Here is a 15442-nt window from a genome sequence, read left to right on the forward strand (position 1 = left end):
GCAGAGAACTTCCCCATTGAAAAAATCTCCTAGCAACAATGCAGATAAGCACTTCTTAAGTTATAGATGTAGATAACTCTTATGGGACTCTTAGTTGTCAGATAAGTTGTTCAGGGTCACCTACTAGTATCTCAGAGGCAAGATCTTTATCTAGGCGTTCCTGACTCAAATTCATCTTTCCACTCACTATACTATGCTACCTTTTAAATTGTAAAGTACTATATGAGTATACAATTTGTTAGAATAAGAATAAAGCGCTGAACTTCAAATCGAGAATACCTGTATTAAATTCTGCCTAAAATATTTTTTAATTCTGTGATTAATAATTTGGAGCCTCATCTGTAAAATGGGCATAATATATCTAGGTACTGACATCTACTACTACTACCTCAGAGATTAATGAAAGTTTTCTGAAGAGGGAAGAGACCTGGACTTGGAGTGAGAAGACATGGCTTGAAATCCCAGATCTCTTATCTATTGCCTTGTGACATCACTCTTCATCTCTACACCTGCCTCTAAAACCAGAAGAAGTTGAACAAAGTAATTTCTAAGATCCTGGTCAATTCCAGAACTCTGATCATGGCTGGCAGTATGTAAGGAAGTAATGCATGCCCATAGATTTAGAGTTATAGGGGATCCCAAAAGTCATCTAGCCAAACTCTCGCATATTACAGAGGCAACTTCATGGGGCAGTGGATATCTTGCTGAGCCTGGAGTCAGAAAATCCTGAGTTCAAATCTAGCCTCAGATAGTTACTAGTTACCTGGCGCTCATCAAGTTACATAGCCTATTTCTGTCTCAGTTTCCTCCTCTATAAAACAGAGATGGTAATAACATCTACTTCCTAGGGTTGTTGTGAAGATAAAATGAGATAATATTTATAAAGTACTTAGTACAGTGATTACATCATAGTAGGCACTTAATAAAAGTTTGTTTTTCCATCGTTACTGGAATGAAACTGAGGGCTGAAAAGATGAAATCACTTGTATGACAGCCCTTATCCTGGTGGTCATGATTGGAACCTTCTGGATTGACTCCAAAGCCCATGCTTTTTTCACCAAGCTAGGTTACCTCCCTCAATATAAAGCATTTTTCAACCTTTAGATTTAGTACAGGAAAGATTGCATCAGTTCCGAAAGAGACTTCGAGGACTCCCAAATGTCTTCAGGGTGGGAAGACATTGGCTATTTCTTAGACCTTTTAGACCTTTAAAGTCCTGTCATCCTCATCCTCATCATCATCACCATCATCATCCTCATCATCATCATCACCACCACTCCCTTCCTACTTATTCTCCCTATCCTATTATACTCATCATCATCATCAACTATTCCCTTTCTATTTTTTATTAGTATTAATCCCCTTCTAATTATTATATCTATTCCGTTGTTGTTACCATTAGCAGTCATGTCATTATTATATAACAGATGTTTACCAGAAAAAATGATATAAACCCCTCAACTCTTCTCTTTTCTATTAAAAAGGATTTTTAGTTGAATGATGGAGTTTGGGTAAAATTAGTGAATCTGATTAAATCTCTGAGCTTTATATCTGCAGATACACAGGAGCAGTGGGGGGCTGGGAAGGAATTGTCATTTTGTGAATGGGGTCCATTTCTCTTGAAAAGATGAGGCTGTAGATAGCTGAGCTGAGGGGCTGGCTGGATGACTCATCCTTTCTTTACTCCTCCCTAGTGAATGGGAAATGTAGCAGTTTTATGAAGGTTTTTCTCCTTTGTCCCTGAGTCTGGAACATTTTTCAAACATTAGGTTGTTGCCCAGTGGATGTGCGTGTGTGTGTGTGTGTGTGTGTGTGTGTGTGTGTGTGTGTTACAAAAGCTCAGCTCTTGAATAAGAAAATCATTGCACAGCGAGGAGCCCTCCAAAACTCTGAAGCAAGAAGAAGATTAACCCTGAAAGTGCTGTTTATGTTGTTTTCCCCTGGCTGCTATGCATTTCCTCCCCTTCTCCCCCTTCCAGAACTAGGGCTCACTCTTCTACCCTAGAAATATCTGCTCTAGCCTTGCTGGCCCACTCACCTTTCCCAGAAACTTTCCAGGCTCCAAATCTACCTTTGTTTATTTCCAGCCTAACCAAAAACTATCCCTCTGCCACCCTTTCTCTTCAGAAATCTAGACCTTATCTCAAAAATCCTCTTCCTGTCTGATGATATCCCTGACTGGCCCTGTATAAAATGATCCTGATGAAATAGTAAGAACAGCAGCTGTTCTGGAGTCAGTAGGATTCAAATCATACCTCCTAGGTTTGCTACCTTTGTGAATTTGGACAGTTGGCTGGTACAGTGGATAGGGATCCAGGCCTGGAGTCAGGAAGCCTCATCTTCCTGAACTCAAATATGGCCTCAGACACTTAGCTGTGTGACCCTGGGCAAGTCACTTAACCCTATTTTTCTCCATTTCTTCATCTGTAAAATGAGATAAAGAAATGGCAAATCATTCCAGCATCTCTGCCAAGAAAAACCCAAATGGGGTCACGAAAAGTCACATAATTGAAAATGACCTTGGGCAAGAAACTCACCTCCTTGGGCTTTAGTTCCCCTTCTGTAAATTCAGAGAGTTTGGATTAATTTGGTTTCTTTGAGTTGTAGGTCTATGATCCCATGAACTCTCTTGGTGAGGGGAACATTTGGGCTAGTGTTCTAGTAAGGTCATAGTGCAGTAGATTGAGAGCAAAAAGGATCTTACAAGCTTTCTGCTTCATCACATTTTATAGATGAGGAGTCAGGTCCGGAGAGGTTAACATAGATGTGAGTGGTAAAGCTTGCATTGGAACTCAGATAATGCTGCTTTTTAAAAACAAATTCAACTCAATGAGCTTTTTATAAAGCATCTCTCACCCTGGATGCTTAGTGTCCCAAGTTGACCTTTATATAAATTAGCCCCAGCCAAACTCCACTTTCTACCCGAGTAATCTCCTTACTATTCAGTCTGCTACTGCCCACATATGCCCCAGCCTTTCTCACTCTATCATCCTCTTTCTCTTTCCAGCTCTGGAACAATCATCATGGGATCTTGATTTAGAGTTGGAAGATATCTTAGAGACCATTAAACTTAACTTTCCTATTACAGATGAGGGAACTGGGGAAAAGAATGTTTAGGTATCTGGATTTGAATACAGGACTCCCTGACTAATTTTAGCACTTTGGTAAAGTGATGCCTTCTAACCACCTCAGATCTAATATTGCTCACTCCTGCAAAGGACTTATCAGCCTCTTACCTTATGGCTCCATATATCATCCCTGTGACTTTCCAAACCAAAATGAAAATTACTTTGTCCCAGACAACTACTTAGGATTAGACATTCCCAAGATCCTCTCCGGTTTAGCAGGAGAGAGAATTTGATTCTGAACAATAGGTAAAAGAGACAAATTCAGTGTTTTCCACCCACCTAACATATTCTTGCCTTTGTTATGTATATCTGTAAACAGCAGCACCACAGCCCAGTTCTGAGGCTGCATTCTGGCCAAAGAAAAACGTCTCCATGTCACCACAGTCTTACAATGTCCTCCACCTCCTTTCTCTCCTCCTCCTTATTTCTTTATTAACACCATGAATCATTCAACTTCACACAGTAACTTTAACACTCACAATGCACTTATCTTATAACAATCCTATAAGACCAGTATTGGGACAGCTAGATGGCACAGAGGACAGTGATGAACTTGGAACTGAAAAGACCTGAGTTCAAATCTTACTTCAGATATTTAGCACCTTTCTTTCATATTCAGTTTTCTTATCTGTAAAATGGGAATATTGATAGCACCTATCTCTGAAGGCTATTGTGAAGATCAAATGAGATAATACATGTAAAACTTAAAACACCATAAATGCAATTATTATAACTCAATTTTTAGATGAGTAAATTCAGATTGAGAGGTGAAAGAAATGACCCACCATTGCACAGTCACAAGAGAAAGAACTAGGAGTCAGACCCAAGTCCCAAACCAGTGAATGTCCAGTTCCTCCCGACCCCTCACCATGGTCCCCAAAATAGCAGCTACCTGCTGCTTTATAACACTAGTTCTGCACATAGATCTTGGTTTTTTATCTTACACAGCTGTAAATCATTTACCTTCACCTTGAACCTCTCTGACCACAAGGCCAGAGAGGAAGGAGAGAGTTGGTCTGTAGAACATCCCCTCTTCTCCACCCAATTCTGTTCAAACATTTTAAGGCTAGCCTCCCCAGTTCCCATCTGAATTCTTTGGAGAAAATCTCCTTGCAGAGAAGTTGGGGCACCCCTGATACATAGGCTGCCTTATACCATTATGTTTTACTACCTCTGTCTTTTCTTTTCATGTAGATTATATGCTAAGAGGCTAAAGCCTTTTACAGAGTATCAAACACAATGGCATTGAGCTGTTGATCAGTTCATGGAAATCTCCATCATTGCAGTCTCTGAAACATAGCACGTTCTACCAGGTAGCATGGAAAGAGTTGAACTGGGGCAAGAGTCCACAGGCATATGTTTTAGATATGATCCACTGTACAACATTGAGTAATTCCTTCCCTTCCTGGGCCTCAATTTCTTTACGTACAAAGGCAGGTGGTTGGACAAGATGACTTTTGAAGGCCCTGTTGGCTGAAAGTTTACAGTCTTCTGAACCTTCCTTCTACACACACACACACACACACACACACACACACACACATACACACACACATACATACCCACATATGCACATACATACACACACACACCCACATGCACACACATATACACATACACAAACATCTTTTTATTGTCCATAAGCACTCAGCTATCAACCAGGTGGCTTTTTCACCTTCAAAGACCCTGATAACCTACACAGACCCTTCCCTTTCTCTAACATCTTACAGTTATCTTTCAATTAAGCACTTGGTTGACAGTCAATTGTTTCATGTCTGATGGTTCATATATCAAATGTCTTAATAGTTCAATTCAGTCCAATTTCATAAATGCTTATTAATTTCCTATTGGGCATCCGAAACTGTTATAGGCACTAGGAGGGGATATCATGTGCACAGATAAATAAATGCAAAATATACACAAATAAACATAAATTAATTTCTGAAAGGGAAACACTTGTAACTTTAGCAATACTGAAAGTCCTCCAGTGGTAGTGACGTCTGGACTGAGCTTTTAAGGAAGCTAAAGATTCTAAGAGGCAGAGGTGAGGAGTGAAGTCATTCCAGGCTTGCGTATGGGGGTGGGAAACCATTTTGGAAACATGAAACTCTAATAGAAATGCCACTTGTTCTGCAGCTCAGCTTAGTTGATAGAATACAGACCTTACAGCCAGGAAGACTCTGGTTCAGGTCCCAAATCCGATCATGGTCATGCAGTCTTGAGCAAGTCCCCCATATCTTTAGATAGTTCTCTCTAAGATTAGAAGTCACAAAGAAGGTCCCAATCTGCAGTCATAGAGGGACATTCCTCTCTGAAGAGTTCCCTGGACAATAAAATCACAGGTCGGGTCCTTATCTCTGTTCCCCAGCATCTAAATTCCTTCAGAATCTGGATCCAATTTATCTTCCCAGACTGATTCCTCATTACTATCCCTCACTTTCCCTGCATTCTAGCCAAATTGGCCTACTCACTATTCCTAGGAGAGGACGTCCCATCTCCCCTCCTATTTCCTCCTCCTCCTGAGAGGAAGGAGCTCTTTCCACATCTCCAGCTCTTCTAATTCCTAGTTTCCTTCAAGGAAGGAAGGCCACTTCATGGGCTTGCCTTTATATGAGACCTTTCCTCACTACCCTTCTCCATAAAACCACAAGAAATTCAACCTATTACACTACATTTTCTTTGTCTCACTTTTCAATTACTTATCTCAGCCCTCACTCAAAACAAAGTCAAGTGCAAGTCATGTCATTATTTCTCTGATGGCATGGTCTTCTTCGGCAATGAAGGATGAACACACACAATTACTTATCTATAGATATTTTCCTTCCTACTATAAGCCCCTTGAGGTCAGGAACTGTTTCCTTTTAGACTTAATATCCCTAAGGTCTAGCAAAATGCCTAGCACATAGTATGTGCTCAGAATCCTAATTCACTTATCAGTTGTGTCCAACTCTCCACAACCCCATTTGGGGATTTCCTGGCAAAGATAATGGAGGGGTTTGCCCATTTGGGGATTTCCTGGCAAAGATACTGGAGGGGTTTGCCAATTCCTTCTCCAGCTCATTTTACAGATGAGGAAACTGAGGCAAACAGAGTTAAGTGACTTGCCCAGGGTTGTACAGCCAGTAAGTATCGGAGTCTGGATTTGAATTCAAGCCTTCCCAACTGCAGGCCCAGCACTGTATTCACTATGCCTCCTACCCACCAGATTGATGCCCTAGTAAGTAAGCCTGCTGAACTGAATTGAACTACATGACATTATTCTTTAAAGCTTAGAGGAGGATTCAATGAATCTGTGTGGTCCAGAAGGAAAGCCTTCTGGAAGGTGAAGGGATGAGGTCCAAAACCATGGTGTACTCGATCATGGACAGGCAGGGGTGCTAATTTTAGAGAGGAGCTCTGAATGCCATAAGAGTTAGCTCTGGTGAATTTGTGATCCTGAGCCGGGCAAGCAGGCAGATGTCAACACGTCATAGGAATGGCAAAGTCATAAAGTCTTAATAAGGTGCCCCGTGGTGAGGCCAACTTTCAGGCCATGCCTTTTAGCCCAAGGCTAAAAATAAATTCTTTCACTAAGGTACTCATTTCTTCAAACTGGGATTATTTCAAGAACATCATAACTCATTTCCTGGGCTCTGGCAAAGAGGCCACCTCCTGGGCCACCTCCCCAGATCAGACCCTCATCATCTATCACAGTAGCCTTCTGATTGTCCCCCGCTGCCTCCAGACTCTCCCTTCTCTAATCCATCCTTCAGTGACTACATCAGAATCTTGCTGAAAAGTCTCCCAAGTTTCTACCCAGGATAAAATTCAAATCACTTTCTCTGGCATTTCCTATACTCTTTAATCAGGATCCCAGCTATTTTGCCTGTCATAAGCCATACCCTTCACTTCATGCAAGGGGCTGGGCAGAACAGTGGATATAGAATGCTGGGTCTGGAGTCAGGAAGAGCTGAGTTCAAAACCAGTCCTAGATATTTAGTAACTGTGTAACCCTGGGCAAGTCCCTTAAGCTCTGTCTGCCTCAGTTTTCTCAATTGTAAAATGGGGATAATAATAACACCTACCTTCCAAGGTTATTGTGAGGATACATTATAATAATAATTGCAAAGGGCTTAGCCCAGTCCCTGACACTGCACTTAACAAGTAGAGGCTTAACAAATATTTGTTTCCTTCCTTTATGAGCTCATGATCCAACCCGATTAGACTATCCCATTTTCCCTGAACTGAATCTGGCCTGAAATCCAGGCATTTTCACAAGCCAAGGCCTATGTTGGGATGATAACTATTCCATTTTTACTCATCTCAGCCTCTCTTCATTTGAAGCCCAGACCTGGTTCTACCAACTCAATGAAACCTCCCATGATCCCACAGCTACCACACTGTGAATGAGCTCTCCACTGCCAACATTCCTTTTGCTAAACTTATTTTTGCATAAGGATCACAGGATCTTGGATCTAGAGCCAGGAGGGCCCTCAGAGACCATACAGGCCAAATACTTTATTTTAGATATGAGCAAACAGAAGCTCAGAGACTTCAATGACTTGGTCAAAGCCATAGAGATGGTGTCCCCAGTGGGATCTGAACCCAGATCCGTTAACTCCATCTTGTTGATTCACTCATAATCCTCAATGGAATGCAAGTTTCTAGAAAGTAGGGGTTGTTTAATTTTTGTCTTTATAATTCAGAATCTAACGCAATACTTGGTACATAATAATTAATGAGAACTAACATTTATGCAGCATTTACTATGTGCAGGCATTGTGCTAAGTACTTTACAACTATTACCTAATTTAATCCTCACAGCTACCCTGCGTGGTAGGTGCTATTATTATCCTCATTTTACAGATGATGGAAACTGAGGCAAACAGGTTTAGTGACTTGCCCAAGGTCACAAATATGGTGTCCCCAATGGGACCTTTAATTTTATTTTGCAGATTTTTTCATAGCCCTCAACAGAATGTAAGCTTCTAGAAGGCAGAGGATGTTTAATTTTGGTTTTCAGATTCCCAAAATCTAGGGCTGTGCATAGTATGGATTGTGACCTTAGGCATTTTACCTCACTCATCTTTAGCTTCCTCCTCTAAAAATGAGGAGATTGGACTAGACTATCCAAGTTCTAGATTTCATGAACCTAAAATCTCTTCCCTTTCAATTTACCCCAAACACCAATATCAAGGAAATCTTGAATGACTGGTTATTTAATGGAAGTCTGTTATTGCCACTAACAATGCCAATTGCCATGATCCAGACAGGTATTTCAGTCTAGCAGAAGTAGAGGGAGAGATAGAAAAACCCACACTACCACCATCACCTCAACCACCCTGGAAGAAAGTCCAGGATCCTAAGCCACTCAAGTCTTCAGCAGTGTGGAATGGTTCAGCATCAGAAACCAGCATGGTTAAAGAACCTGTATTGGCCTCTGCTTTGTTTGGGCTGAGAACCACTGGACCTTACTCCAATTAGAATGTGAATTCCTCAACACTTGTGTTTCTTCTTGTATCTGTAGCTCTTAGCACAGAGCTTTGTACATAGTGTTCAATGATTCTCCATCCATCCATCTGTGCATGGGTTCATTGATTCATCCGTTATACCATTTGTCCTGCTCAAGAACCAAGAAGTAGCCCATCCTTCAACATTCATCTTGTTAGCTTCCTCCTTTAAGAAACCTTCCAGTCAACATAGGCTCCCCCAACACTAAATGTAACATTTTTGTACACCATTAGTAGACTTGTGAATTCTTGGTTCTTACACTAACAACTTTTGTGTTTTGTCTTCCCCATTGGACTGCTAAGTTCCATAAGGAGAAGACCCCCCTCTTATTTGTGTTGTATATCTCTTCCCATCTAGCACAGGCTTTTGTACTTCTCCCTCCTCACCAGGGCCTACCACAGTGCTCTCTACCAAATGAACATTGACTAAATCTTTGGTGAATTGAATCTGACCATAATTTTAAGACTGGAAGGAATCTCTGGCAGAGGCAAGATTTGAACCCTGCCCCTATATGACTCCAAAATCAATATTGTTTTCATAGTACCATGTGACCTTGATTGAATTTCCATTGCATGAAGGATGCCATCAGAATTCCTTAGTCTGATACTCAAGGGCCCCAGACAGCTCATAATATTGGAGTTGGAAGGGATCTCAAAGGATCTAGCACAAGGACAGCTGAATGAGAATCTACTCTACATTATACCTATCATTGGTGGTCTTACAGACTTGGCTTTAAGACCTTGAGAAAGGGGAACCAGCTCTCTCCAAGATGTTATATTCTACTTTTAGAATTGGTAGGAAGGTGTTGGCTTACTTTTCTCCATGAATAGAGTCCGCATTCCCTTCTTTTCAATTTCCTCTATTGCTTCTGGTGTAGAGAGTCACAGGAAGATGTTAACCATCTCCAGAGGGGCATTTGTAGCTGGGGCACCCACAAGCACCAAAGCAAATGATCTCTAGTCCCAGCCATGATGCCCACAGAAGACCAGCCCCAATAGCCAGGGTGGCTACATCTGAGGCTGAAGTCATTTCTGTTTGTCTTTCCTGGACACATCTGTGGGACATACCCTCTCCATATCCACTCAAGCAAAGCTGTCCTGGGGTTGATCTGGATCTTCAACCTCTGCTAAAAATCTAGTAGGAATAAAAACGGGGACATGTCAAGGCAGAACCTCAACCATATCAGTAAGAAAATACACACACACACACACACACACACACACACACACACACACACTTTCCAAAGCCAGAAATAACTTACTACATATATCTATACATGATTTTCTTCTGGAACTGCAGTTATATGTCTTCTACCTTGCATCACACAGCCCACATTTGGGTACCAAATTGAGAACTTCTCCCCAGAAGTAGCCCAATCTTTTGTCTCCTAGAAGGATGATTTGTGGCAAAGATAACATGAATTCTTATTCAAATAGCATGAAAGTGATTCCCCAGGGAGTGGGTTTGGAGTGTGCGGAGCACACAGGTATCACTGTGTATATGGATTTTATGAGGATCAAAGATTCATAAAGAGACAGAAAGGGAGAGAGAGGTAGGCAGAGAGAAACACTGAGACAAAGAGATGAGACTAAGAAAGAGAGACAGAGAAACAGAGGAGAGAGGGAGAGAGACAGAGACAGAGACAGAGACAGAGAGACAGAGACAGGGAGAGAGAAAGGCAGAAGACAGAGTCTGAGAAAGTCATAAAGATTGAGAGACAGATAGAAAACAGACAGAGATGGATGGATGGATAGACAGAAACAGAAATAAATATAGAAACAGAGGCAAGGGAACATTTTGCCTCTATACAATCTTTTCCACCAAGGTAAAGGACAGCAATTTGCCTCCCCTACACTTACAATACAAAAAATCTTGGCTTTATTATGGTTCAGCAATGCAATGGTGTTTGCAGTGGGACAAGGGAATTCTGGTCAATTTCCTGATGCAGAACTGGCATAGAGAACAGGGAACACTGAAGTTGAGATTTCTGTAACCATTCAAGCTAGAGCAAAATGTTCTGCTCCTAGTCAATGCTAATTGTCATAAGTAACTGGCACAAGGCTTCCCTGCACCTGGTATGAGTCAGGAGGTTTGCATTTAACCCATTTCTGTTTCTTTTCACCCTATAGTGAGAGCCAGTAAGAGTGGGGCTCCACGCTGGGGATTAGAAGGGGGTGAGAGGCAGGATGCAGAATTGAAACGATTGTTGTTTTTGACAGATGTCTGTTGTTTGCATTTTATTACACTTTTATCTAATCCAATTAAATTGATGTTTAACCATGATAGTCATCCTGAGTGGAGTTCATGGAAATAGACCTGAGATCTTGGAAAGGGAGGGGTAGGGGAGGGGGAGGCAGAGGTGATGATTTGGCACTGTTAGCAGGACTTTCTGTCTTTGATATTCACTGCTGTCTGTGGTGCTGACTGTTCAGGGAAAGCTGCACAGATAATGCAATCACCCTGTTATACTATCATGGAACAAGTTCAGTGCAGAATAAGACAGCAAGACATAAATAAAAAATATTACTTTACAGCAGTAAAGGCCCAGCTAAAGGCTGATCATATGGATTAGTAGTGAGCATAGTTTCTGTGCTATTTTCATTTTTACAGTTATGGAAAAAGGATCAGAGAAAGGGAGATGGTAGGAGTACCGAGCTAGTTAGAGACTCATGAGTGTGAAGTGAAGAATCCTAGGATCACAGATTAAGAGTTAGATGGGTCTTTTAGTCCACCTAGTCCAACTCCATTTTATAATTGAAGAACTGGGGCACAGTAACTCACCTAAGGTCATAGAGATAGTAAGTAGGAGAGATGGGAATTAAACATAGGTCCTTTGACTAGATGTCAGTGTTCATGTTGCCTGAACAGTGAGGTCAAAAAGAAGCAACAAGCTTGGGAAAGAAATTGTGACCTGAAATGGAAAATTTCAGTGTTCAAGACCATTGAGATGGTGCATATTTGGGGAGTGGGGAGTTATAAGCTGTGACCAGCTCAGTACTTATCTGAAGGATAATACAGACAGAAATCATGGGAGTTGAGGAAGATGATGAACTAGAAGGGGCTTTGTTCTAAAGGAAGTCATCAAGGACCCCCAAGAATGAAGGTAGTGATTAGTGTCAACAAAAAAGACTGAACCAGGCACTGAGATCCTTAGGAAAGGGAAGAGAATGAGATAGAGACCAATAGGTGAAAACATCAGAAATCTAAACAAGATTATATAGGTGGACGACATGAACCTAAAAGAAATAGTGTACTTAGCAATGGTGGAAGATTCATAGATATCAGATATTTCAAGCTGGAAGGGACCTTGGAGGTCCCCAAGTTCAATCATTTTAAATACAGATGATGTAACTTAGGTAGGGCAAGTAACTTATCCACAGTCACACAGTTATTAGTGTTTGCATTGGGATTTTAACCCACTTTTTCTTGACTCCCAGTTCAGCATTATATTCACCATACCATGAATCTTCAGTAAAGAATGAGAATTACTTCCACTCCTTTTCCAAATCTTGTACATGAGAAAAATGGATATGAGAAAGGGTACAACCAATACTGGAGAAGTTGGGCAGGAATGCAGTGTCTTCCAGAGAGAAGGGGCATTAAAATGTGGATCAATGTGAGGGAGAGATCTGACATGCTGTAAGACTTCCTTGGAAAGAAATCATTTATATCTTGGGAGGGTCATGGAGCTCAACATCATAGACTTTGTGATGGATGGTATTTAAGGGATGATATGATCCCTTCCTTTCATAATAAAATAAAGCCCAGAGAAATGGTATGATTCCAGCAAAGTTGTTTAGGTAGTAAGTTGAAGAGATCTGAGATTTGAATCTAGATCCTCTTGCCCCAAATTCACCTTTCTTTGGTGGTACTTGAGTTAGACCATGAAAAAGGTAAATGATCTGAACCAATCAAAATGTGAGGGGGGGAGGAGGAATCCATTCCAAAATGAGGAAAGGGCATGAGCAAAAATACAAATGCAGGAGAGAGCAAGAGAGTGGGGAGGTAAAAGCTGTTGGGGAAAAAGTGATGATGGTGAGTAGTATAGTTTGGCTGAAACAATACAACAAAGGGGCATGATAGAAAATTAAGTTGAAGAGATATTTCAGAGGAACATGGCAGACGGTCTTGAATTCCTGGACAAGAAAAATATATATTGAATAAGGAAGTGGGGTCAATAGAGAATGCACTGTTTTTGCCAAAACAAACAACAAAAACAACCCTCTTCCTGACTATTTCTAGTCTTAATTCCGGCATGTTGTTCAGATGAATAATGGAGAAGCTTTACCAATAGGACGTTTGATAATTTTTTGCCAATTAAAAGATGTAGATACTTGTAACTACTGGCCTCTTCTTACATTTATTTGATCATTTACAAGTTCCATATGTGTTTAAGACCATAGTACATAATAGAGTTGGTATGGTATAGTAGATAGAAGGCTGATCTTGGAATCAGGAAAATCTAATTTTAATCTGGATTTAAATTCTGCCTCATATATATTAGCTTAAATATTAGCTCCTTTTCTGATTAACCATTTGTTAATACTGTTCCCTCTTGCAAAAAAAAATATTCACTCTGTATATTATACTGCACATACCTGATTGAGGAGGTACTGTATCCCATGAGTAGCAAAGTGGCTTAGTGGGTAGTGCACTGGACTTGGTGTCAGGATGATCTGAGTTCTAATCCTGACTTAGACACTAACTAGCTGTGCAATATTGGTCAACCTCAGTTTTCCTATCTGTGAAAGGGGAATAATATAGTACCTATTCCCCCAGGATTGTTGTAAGGATAAATATATGATATATATGAAGCTCTTTGAAAACAGTAAAACTTTATGCCAATGTTAGCTATCATTATTAATATTATTATCAATATTGAGGGCACAAACTATCTCATTTATACTGAGTCTAGTAAAGTGTCTTACACATTGTAAGCATTTCCTGTTGTTGTTCAGTCTTGTCCAATTCTTCATGTCCCCATTTGAAGTTTTCTTGACAAAGATACGGGAATGGCTTGTCATTTCCTTCTCCAGGTCATTTTACAGAAAAGGAAACTGAGACAAACAAGGTTAAATGACTTGCTCAAGGTCACACAGATAGTAAATGTCTGATGCCAGATTTGAATTCAGGCAGAAGAGTGTTCCTGATTCGAGGTTTGGCACTACAGAGCCACTTGACGGCCCTTATTGTAACCATTTAATAAATGCTTATTGATAGCTATGTGACCATAGGAAAGCCCTTTAACTTTTCAGTGTTTCCAGGAAATTTTTGAATATTATTTGTTCCAGACTAAATGCTCTTTTGCATAAGTAGAGAGATTTTTTTTCCACCTCCATAGGTCCCCATACTGATCAGATTACAGATCTTAACCCCATGCCTCTGTGCTAGGCATAGTGGGCAGGATAAGAAGAAATATCTCACAGTCCCTGAACTCAAGGAGTGTTTTGTCATTAGAGAAAACAGACAAGATACCTTGGGGAAAGAATACAATAACAGTATAAAACCATATATAATTACCTACCAAAAGGGTATGGTAGACAGCCAGTGCATCTTCTTTAAGAAGAGATATGAATAGAAGTGTTTCTGGTAGGGAAACAATCAAATCCTCTCTTATTGGTAGAAAATGGAAATCCCCCCCCCCAAAAAAAAGGCAAAAAGCTTTTAGTAGCTTTTTAAAAGCCTTCAGCAGGAATTGAAACCTCTCAACCAAATAAAGCCCACTCCACACACCTACCTGAACACACACACACACACACACACACACACACACACACACACACACACACACACACGGAAGATTTGGACATTTCATTCCATGTATTTTAATTCTCTCATATTTATCCCTAGAAGGCACCAGATAAATGTTTGTTGAATGAATGAATGACTCTTTGCCTCATACACCCTGCTGAGAATTCATATTTTGCCAGGGACTGTATGTAACTACACTACAAATGATCTAAAGCAAGCCTGAGAGCACATTCCAGCTTCCCCATGAGATGATGGGCAGAAGGCAGGTTTTTAAGGGAACTCCCTAGAAGAGAAAATAGTCATGATCTCTATACTCCTTTCTCTTAATGACTTTTTGGTATTCAGACACATTTAATTCATGGTACTAGGTTGACCACCAAAAATAGTCTTATAAATCCACCACTGCGAAAAAATGAAACACCAAAATTGAGATATCATTGGCTTTCATTTTGCAGTAGATATATGTTAATTCTGAATGTCATCATTTAACAAGCAGAAGAATTTTTAAGTGGTCTAGAGAAGTTCCTTCTGAGGTGAAAGTAAAGCATCCCTTCTCACCCTTCTAAGGAGAATGAGTGGGTGTTCTCACCCATCTAGGGAGGAAGTTTATGTTCTCACCCTTCTAAGGAGGAAGAGAGGGCATTAGTGACTTACAAGGTGATAGTATGTTCACAACTCTCTGAAGCAGAAACTGTGAAGTCTCTTGTTCCTGAGGCAAGGTGTGAACTCATAGATTTTTCCCCAGGTCAGAAAAATGTGCCTCTTTACTTTTCTAAATATGTATCTTACCTTGCTAAGGTAAAGAGGCATGCATGTTCATCATCTCCAGTTGATACTTGCCAAAACAATAAAACTGAAAAGTTAGCTGCTCTTTGTGAACCTTCTTTTTAAAAAAAAAATCTCCCAGGTGCCTAGAATCCCATTTCACACTGACACCCTTTTCATTGACCTCCTAGATAACTGATTCATTTTCCATTATTGCTTTCTTAGCACATGTCACCACATCATGCCTGAAGCTCTGGCTTTACCATGGGGCATCCCTCTATTCCTGGGTAGCCATGACAAGATCCACT

At 40.5% G+C, this 15442-nt stretch overlaps 1 long non-coding RNA gene across 2 annotated transcripts in view; it reads right to left on the bottom strand.

Moving 5' to 3' along the window:
- LOC140528656 (uncharacterized) overlaps nucleotides 1–14207 on the bottom strand; it is a 98807-nt gene extending 84600 nt beyond the window's left edge. The window contains exons 1-3 of one of the 2 annotated variants that reach the window (XR_011975246.1): nucleotides 14143–14207; nucleotides 9433–9752; nucleotides 5291–5451 (exon numbers count right to left, since the gene is read on the bottom strand). This is a non-coding gene — a long non-coding RNA (uncharacterized lncRNA). The remainder of the gene's footprint in view (nucleotides 1–5290; nucleotides 5452–9432; nucleotides 9753–14142) is intronic. The other variant, XR_011975245.1, reaches the window with a different exon arrangement.
- Nucleotides 14208–15442: the final 1235 nt, after the last annotated feature.

This window comes from Notamacropus eugenii, chromosome 1, assembly GCF_028372415.1.
Source record: "Notamacropus eugenii isolate mMacEug1 chromosome 1, mMacEug1.pri_v2, whole genome shotgun sequence".
Lineage (NCBI taxonomy): Eukaryota > Metazoa > Chordata > Mammalia > Diprotodontia > Macropodidae > Notamacropus > Notamacropus eugenii.